Below are 6,000 nucleotides of genomic sequence, written 5' to 3'. Positions count from 1 at the left end.
ACCACAAGACATTTTTAAAATATCCACCAATAATAACGTGGGTTTATTTTGTGTGTTCATTTTCCTAATTGCACCCTGCATTGTGCAGAACATAAAGAGGCTGACAGGGTGATAATCAATCTGCCTCAGTAGTGCCCTCTGTTAAAGATACAGATTATCGCTTCTCAAGAGCAGAAGCACAGTTTAACAAAGCTTTATAATAGAAAATAAAACAATAGTTGTATAGGAGAAAAGAAAATGAGAATAGACAATAGAAGGACCAGATGGAAAAAAGATTCTCATTAGAAATCCAATGTTTCCGCACTGGTATCCATCTGAAACCTATGCAAGAGTTAATCCCACTTTGTGATGCTCTTGGTGGGAGTAAATGAGTCTTTTCACAGCAACAGCAGAGGCTATGTTTATTCAAGCCCTCATCCAAAACAGCACCTCAGTTTGCCAACACACAGCGAGTGCATGCGCCTCCGTTCGCAGGCTCTGACGTAGGCAACTGTGCTGAGAGACGTCATCCCACGAGGAGGAGGCAAACGGAGCCAGGCAGTTCCACTGATTGTTATTCCTGAATGGATACCTGAACCAAATGACGCAGCGCATGCTGATTCATCCTCACTTATTGCTATGCATGTGTGCATTTGTAGTTCATTCAGTGAATAATGCACTGTGTGTATTTGTGTGTGTGTGTGTGTGGGCAGTTTATGCAATGAGTAATCTCAAAGTATAATACTGCCTCCTCTGTCACTACTTGATGACATTCTCAAAGTCCTCTGCCCGTATAAGCTTTCTTAATTGAGTCTCCATGTAATTTTCAGAGACTCCTAATCTGCTAAAGTGCATGTGGACAGTCATTGACTGTTTTTCACTCTTTTTTCTCTCCCACCCAGGTCTATGGATGCACTAAAAGCAGAGCTTTTAAATGCATTAAAGAAGCTTGAATACCTTGTCTTCACATGGAATCTCCTTAAAATAATTTTGAAACACGGCAAACCTACAGCAATTGGAAATGAAAATGAAAACTCACTTACGAAAGGATTTGCTTTGGTGGCACTACAGCATCCAAAGCTAATTCCTCATCCTCCCTTTCTGCCCATGAACAGGAAGAGATTTCCTGCAGATTAAGAGATCATGCCCACTGATGAGCAGCTAATAGATCTATCAGAGAACATTTTATTGTAAAACAGTGAGCTGAGACTTGGGACCTCTGACAGTCAGGATGATAGAGTAGATCAGATTAGGGCCCATCTCGCTCGAGCGGGAAATCAGGATCAAACCGCCCAGGTCACTCCACACTCTCTTGCTCCTGTATAAAAATAGCTGCAGAGGAGTGAATAGCCTCACTGTAACCCCTACGTCATGTCACACTCGGAGCTCTGTTTAAGTGCCACTGTGCCCTGCAGCTGCCTGAAATAAGCAGTAAACACTCCAACAATCCAACCACCATCTGTCTGTATTCTGGTTTTTCACACGAGGGTGAACATGGACATAAATACACATGATGAAAAAACACACACACGCGACAGTCTAACTACGCGACGAAAACATTGGATGAAAATAGAGCGATCATCACCATGAAGGATTACACTTGGTGTAGAACAAGATGTTTGCAATATGTGAGATGTGTCTGTGTTGCTATTATTCAAGAGCATGGGCATGAAACGATGAATGATAAAATCACTTCAATTAGGGATCTGAGTGGATTTTGAATGAATTGAGCAACTATAGTGCCGTGTTTTGTTCCCACCTGCAACAACAGCTACGATTTGGCCCTCTGACAGTCTTCTTCTCCACAGCAATGGCGACTGAGGCTCATGGGTAGTGTAGTTTTATTTTTATGTAGTTATACCAAATTTGCCGAAAAGTTGAAATACTCAAAAAACATACGAAACATAAACCTTTAAGAGCAGACAGGTTATCCAGGAGGTGTTTTCAAGTCTTCAATCATTCTCGCTAAGTAGAGCTCTGCTCAGGTGGACAATGAGGCGAGGTTACAGGGCTCCATGAACTAGTAACAATGACAAAGGTGAGAGCTCCCAATCTCTCTCCCATTATTTCCTGTCATCCCTCTAGTGTTGCCTTTCTAAAGAAGGCAAAAATATGCCCCACAAAAAAAGTATTATCTCTATTTTCTCTAGTGGTTTTAATTGACTTTGATAAATAACATTTTTCATAACATCCACCACACACTGAGCAGAATATTGTAACTGTGTGTTGGAGTCTCATTAGACACTACTTGCCTTACGGGCCTCTGTATCCTCTGTTTCTCTTCCTTTACAGTGTTGTCTGGCCATCTCTCTCTCCCTCTCTGCTGCAGGCCCTGAGTACCACTGTGATTAGCCAGCAGGAAGAATAGAAGATTAACTTCTGACTAAGAGATGTGTGTCAGTTTGTGAGATGCTCCTCATCTCCAGGGTCCTTATAAGCTGTTGTGAGATTCACACGTCAAAGACTATAAAATGATGTGGTCTCTGTTTGGCAGTGCATTTAAATATCTACTGTCATGAGGAAGGTATTATCTCACAGCGAGTCTTTAATCAGGATTATTGTGTCTGGTCAAAACAGGAAAAAAAAGATTGCAATAATTTGCCCTTAATTCTGATGTGTGTAGGTACTGTATGGAATGGTGAATTGCATGGCACACTATCAACAAAACGTATTCATTTATATATTTACACATAAAAGACAGCTGTTAATCATGTGAATGCATTTTAAATAACATCCAAATGATGCAGTATATTACAGATAAGATCTCTGATGGACAAGCTTGAGACTATTACAGAATGTGTAAAAAAAGAGGTTCAAAAAATGTGGGGATGTGGGTGACATTTGTTCCACCAATGGTTGCTAAGTTTCACCATCATGTATTTGATTTCCTGCGCTCCAGACCGTGCTTCAATGAAACAGTCTAGCTTCTTTTTTTCTTCAATAAATCGACTGAAGCTTTTAGTGCAGGTCAAAGCAGGGAGACAACTGTTGTTGGATTCACTGATTGCTGTCGGGAGAGAATTTCATAAATATAACAAAAAGGTTCTAAAATACATTACCCCCCACTAGCTTTAATTATTCCAGTTTTGACATCAGTTTACTCAGATTTCCTGATGTCAAAAGGTTGGTGAAACAGTGGGCGTCACGCACACCTCACAATTGCAATATACCGGATTTGACTGTTCTCTTTTGGCATACAAGGCGAAATCATCTTTTAAAAAGTTGGTTAAACAGGGAACAGAACCAAATTCATGCTTCAACGGCTATTAAATAACATCTTAAATGTTATAAACAGGCCTCAGAGATATGGGTATGTGCTGGATTGATTCTGGTCTCAGTTTGGAACCCTGAACTTGACCCAATACCAAAGTTATATTCCACTCCATTTCATCCACTCGCCAGGCTAATGCAAGAAATCAGACCCTGTGTGTTTCTCTTCTCAAAGTGCATTGTCTATATGCTTGCAACACATGACACACACACACGGACGCAGATGATCAGCATAGTCAGAAAGACAAAGCGAGGAATTTATTTTACATTTGGAAATAACCAAACACAAGCCTTTAGTTGTACACAAACAAAAGCTTTACACGACAACTACTGACCCAAATCCTAATGATTTAAGACACATGTTGTTTTCCACAATACTCCCTCTTTAAGACTATATTTGTTGATTTTCTGTCGTCACTCGTTTGGTCACTTAGATTTGTGCATTTCCTCTGTTTTGTCTCCTGGCCCTGCTGGCGCGCCGTAGCTCGAGTATGACGGGTGTGTGTACCGTACAACCTAGAGCGAGGCATGAGGCAGTGTGGATCGTCTGTCGTGTCTCGTGACGCACCTGTGTGTCGGCACCAGACTGATGACTCACTGAAGATGTGATTTATTTATAGAATCACACAACACGTTGTGTCACTCTGGCTCATCTCTGACACTGGACACCCCACGGACAAGGAAGGGACACTAGAGCAGCAACGTAACCGCACATAGAAGTCCAGAGACTTCTTAAAAACAGTGCAGGCGGGACAAGTGAAAACTGCTTCTGGGACGAGCTTGAGGATATGAGCGTAGCCCTATGAGAGAAAACAAAGGGGAGCGTGGCAAGATGCAGGACTACAGTAATCAACTCCATGTTAAGGTTCAGATTTACGTACATGAACATGCCGGGAGCTGAGCTTTGCTTGAATATGCGCTTTGAATGTAATTAGCATCTGATTCACTCAATGAGACGCACAATGCACGCTGCAATGTCTTGATTAAACATTCAAACGATATCGTGCATTAGCCAAAACTTTTCATCCTCTTTTTGTTTGGTGCAATAAAATAGTAAAGTATGGTCTTCATTCATTATTATTGCATGTATTTATTTATTTATTTCTTTTATTATTATTCAATTCAGTGCAGTTCCCAGTGCAATCTTTTGGAGATATTTCCATTTATAAGTAATTGTTTGTGTGAAGGACATAATGTTTCATCAAGCAGACTTCCTCCTGTTATTTTCACAATCCTCCATTAAACACATCTGTATTTGCCTTAGATGACAGTCAAATTGTGGCTCCAGGCTGCCGTGCACGTTGGATACGTAGTAAAACACACACACACTTCTCCAGGTGCACCTGTAATAATGCACTAAAAGCGTTGTAAAATAAAGCCACTTGTTGACTCAGGGAAAGTGTGAGTCCAGAAACAGACACAGCCGATCAAATCATTCGAGGTATAACCGGTGCGGACACAAACGCTGTTTACAGCAAGGATGCCGAATGCCATGTTGCTCTCGCGGTGATGAACTGCTTCGAGATATTTGACAGGTTATTACGATTCTGTACAGTCCTACATCTATTTCAACAAGATAATTTGTGTGTCGAACAAATGATTCACTTGATTTGAATGTGGCCTGAGCCCTGTGGCTCCTCGGCTCACAAGCTGTCTTCATCACCTCTGTGCGCAACACAGTAACACCGTGCTAGGCTGCTGAATATAGGCAAAGCTGTGTGCTTTAATACAAGATGCCACATTGTGTTGTCCAAAAAATTGGATTATACATATTTCAAAAGAATATTAACCCACAATGTGACATTGTGTATTCATTGTTTGTAGAAAGGTAAGTACAACTTGTATGCCCTTTGGTAATTCAGTCAACCTCGCAACTTCCTGCTTAACGTACAAAATTAGTCATAATTTAACTCCTTTATGCACTGAAAGAGTTTTCTTCACTCTGCTAAGATAAAATCAGGCAAACAAGTGTATCTACCAGAGGCAACTGTGTTCTACACGGTCCTACACAGTAAACAATGCTTTGATGAAATGTTTATTCCACATACCGTCTGAATTATAACTATATCTGATGCCATGTTTCTGTTGTGGATTTGCCTGTAGATGACATTTAAATATGTTAACTTTGGGACAGCCAATGACTGTCCATTGTCCCTGTTACATAAACAGGGTTGAAACAGAGTGAAATGTCAGCAAAGAAGGTGTAGACTTAAAATAAGATATTCATACATACATTACAAAAACAGCATACATTTAGATAAGTGATGAGATAACTGGGTTGGATGTACAGTAACTGTGTTTTTTTTTTACTTACACATGTCACATGTGCTTCATTCATTCTATCTGATTTCATAAAGAGTGATAAGAACTGGTCTGGACAGGAACACAATGCTGGAATGGTAATGTCAAATCAAATTTGGCCTGTTCTCAGATTGCTGTTGATTACAGCACTGGAAGCAAATGCCAGTATACTCACTGCCAGGCTAAGAGGTTTGCAAGTCATGGGGAGAGCAAACACGATTTGCACACTCTTCAGAATTATTTTAGTACAACTGTATGAATATATATGAAGAATATCTGACAAAAAACATATCACACGATGCTGCTGACACACTGTGTGTGCAAATATGTCAACAAGTTCGGCAACAAAGTTCAGGACAAACTGAACCACTGAGTGGCCGATATTGAGAGTTTTTATAAAACTGCTACTGATAAACTAACTTTTCGAAGAAATATAAAACAAAAATAAAA

This window comes from Pholis gunnellus (assembly GCF_910591455.1).
Source record: "Pholis gunnellus genome assembly, chromosome: 3".
Lineage (NCBI taxonomy): Eukaryota > Metazoa > Chordata > Actinopteri > Perciformes > Pholidae > Pholis > Pholis gunnellus.
The sequence above is the reverse complement of the archived record's forward strand: the minus strand, read 5'-3'. Positions refer to the sequence as shown.